This window comes from Aplysia californica, unplaced genomic scaffold, assembly GCF_000002075.1.
Source record: "Aplysia californica isolate F4 #8 unplaced genomic scaffold, AplCal3.0 scaffold00703, whole genome shotgun sequence".
NCBI lineage: Eukaryota > Metazoa > Mollusca > Gastropoda > Aplysiida > Aplysiidae > Aplysia > Aplysia californica.
Genome location: NW_004797973.1, coordinates 273,896 through 276,115, shown reverse-complemented (window position 1 = coordinate 276,115; position 2,220 = coordinate 273,896). Strand labels below are relative to the sequence as shown.

At 43.1% G+C, this 2,220-nt stretch overlaps 1 long non-coding RNA gene across 1 annotated transcript in view; it reads right to left on the bottom strand.

Moving 5' to 3' along the window:
* Window positions 1–516: 516 nt before the first annotated feature.
* Window positions 517–2,220, bottom strand: part of LOC101856293 — a 15,954-nt gene continuing 14,250 nt past the window's right edge. Inside the window, exon 2 of the long non-coding RNA XR_004859157.1 lies at window positions 517–689. This is a non-coding gene — a long non-coding RNA (uncharacterized LOC101856293). The remainder of the gene's footprint in view (window positions 690–2,220) is intronic.

Sequence of the window (2,220 nt, the reverse complement as noted above, 5' to 3'; positions counted from 1 at the left end):
CCCCCCCATTTATTTTTCCCGGTTCACTTACCAGATTCTGCTGTTTGTTTAACCTTTCGTCATGGAGCTCCCTGTTCAACTCTGCTTTGGACCCAAATAAGGGCAAATGGGGAAAAGGTTGGGAGCACCTCCAACAGAACCCAGACGTCTTTTGCCTCCCATTTGCCCCCCCGGGGGGAAAAAAAAAAAAGGAAACCGCAATGTCCTTTTAAAAACCCATTTTGAGGGGTTTTTACTAAAAAACTTTGCTTACAGCCACCCAAAAAATGTAATTTTTCATTTTCAAAGACTCTCAAGCTAAATTCCTCAACTTTGGGGGCCTTTTTCTTGCTATTTTTCCTTCTGAACCCAGGTGACCCTGCCCTCCTTCAATTGCAAATATTTCTCCCTTTTTCCAACCTAGAGGGGGGGGGGGGGGGGGGGGGTTCACAAAAAGAAAAGCAAACGAACAGGCTTTTTGAAGTTGATACCAATAACCCAAAATATGCCCAAAAATTGACGAGCGCCTGATTTCACAACGTTGTGACAAAAATCATATTATTGAGTTTACTCTAAACAATACACATCATTCCAGTACTTGTCACAGCTGACTACATGATGTATGTATTGTGAGTCAGTCCCAGTGGAAGTTCCATTCTTGTTTACAATATTTTTAATCCTCTGGCGAATGCCGTCACTCTCCTGACTACCTGTAGGGAAACAGAAAACACGACATAAGTAGAAGCAAAAGAAATGACTAATCAGAGGCGAAGCTTCTATATATATAATCAAATAATCACGCTGCTTCCCTTCTTAACCTCATCGCAGTCAAATTCACAAATAGCTGTCCTCAGAGAAATTCGCGCCCGCAACCCGCAAGTTGCGCGCGTAACTTTTGCCCTCAGCGCAAATTTTGCGCAACTTTTATCATTTTCGGGAATTCGCGAATTTTAGCCAATTTCCGGCAAATTTTGGGAAAATAATAATAAAATGTCATTAAAAACACCGAAATTTTCTTCCACGACTAAAAGTAACGACGCCAAGGGGGACAATTCGCTCCTTTGCACTACGGACGGGGTGCCCGCCTTCAAGGTGGATGAATCGAGGTTGCATGTGCCTGTGCTCTGTTGCTTCGTATTAGAAAAAAGAGAAAGAGAAAACAGTAGGCCTATTAGGTCATCCTGCCCCACCGATGTTGTAGCAATTCACAACTGCTCGGGACTCAATGCAACAAAAATGTCACGTCCCAATAATAGGTGCGGTACATTACACTCAAGTTCAAAGGTTTCAAACCTCAGACGGGCCTTTCCCTGGGCGAACTTTCGTAGGCCTAGTGAAGTAGGGGCAAGAAACTGCCAGTCAGTCACTAGTAGAGGTGTGCGAGTCCAGCATATTAAGATTCGAGTCCAGACTCGAGTATCTGCTCTGGACTCGAGTAATTACTCGAGTAATTACTCGAGTCCCACGGCTCTTAAGACTCGAGTTATTACTCGATTAATAGTATCCTGAAAGGGAATTTTAGTGGGTTTCAAAAAAGGTTTTGTTGAATATCGGACAGAAAATAGAGTGCCTTCCTAGGAGGGAGCTTGAGTTGGCTTATGGCAATTCTAGACATATGCTGTTTATACCGTATTTATTTTATTTTATCTTAGGAAGTGGCTATTCTCACCCCAGGTGAGAATAAAAATGTGATCGACCTCTCACCCCGGGTGAGACTAGCCAGTGTTGGCTATTCTCACCCGCTGTGAAACAAAACCGGGTGTTCCTAATTTCTGAATACTTCCTATCGGTGAGGATGATTAAATAGACAAACCCCTTTTTAAAAAAATGATATTATAACACAAAAGTAAAACTAATTTGGTGGTCTACAATGATGCTACGGCTGTTTCACTTTTAGAATAGAGCCGAACTACCCTAATCGGCATTTTGTTTTGCCCAGAAGTTCTCGCTATATCTAGGCTACTCCTCTCTCTCTCTCTCTCTCTCTCTCTCTCTCTCTCTCTCTATCTATCTCTCTCTCTCTCTCTGATATATGTAAGAGCGTAGAAAATATTGTAGTGTGTTGCCGGGAGGACGGGTGCGTGTTTCCTACCGCAGAGAATAAGAATAACAGAGATAATCTTATCTTTTCAGTGTATAAGTTTAAAGACCGCGTAGAGAGCGAGACGCGAGAGGACAGCGGTGAGAAACGCTGGAGGGAAGGATATCTTGCAAAGCAACGCTGAGCGAAAAAGCTGAAGC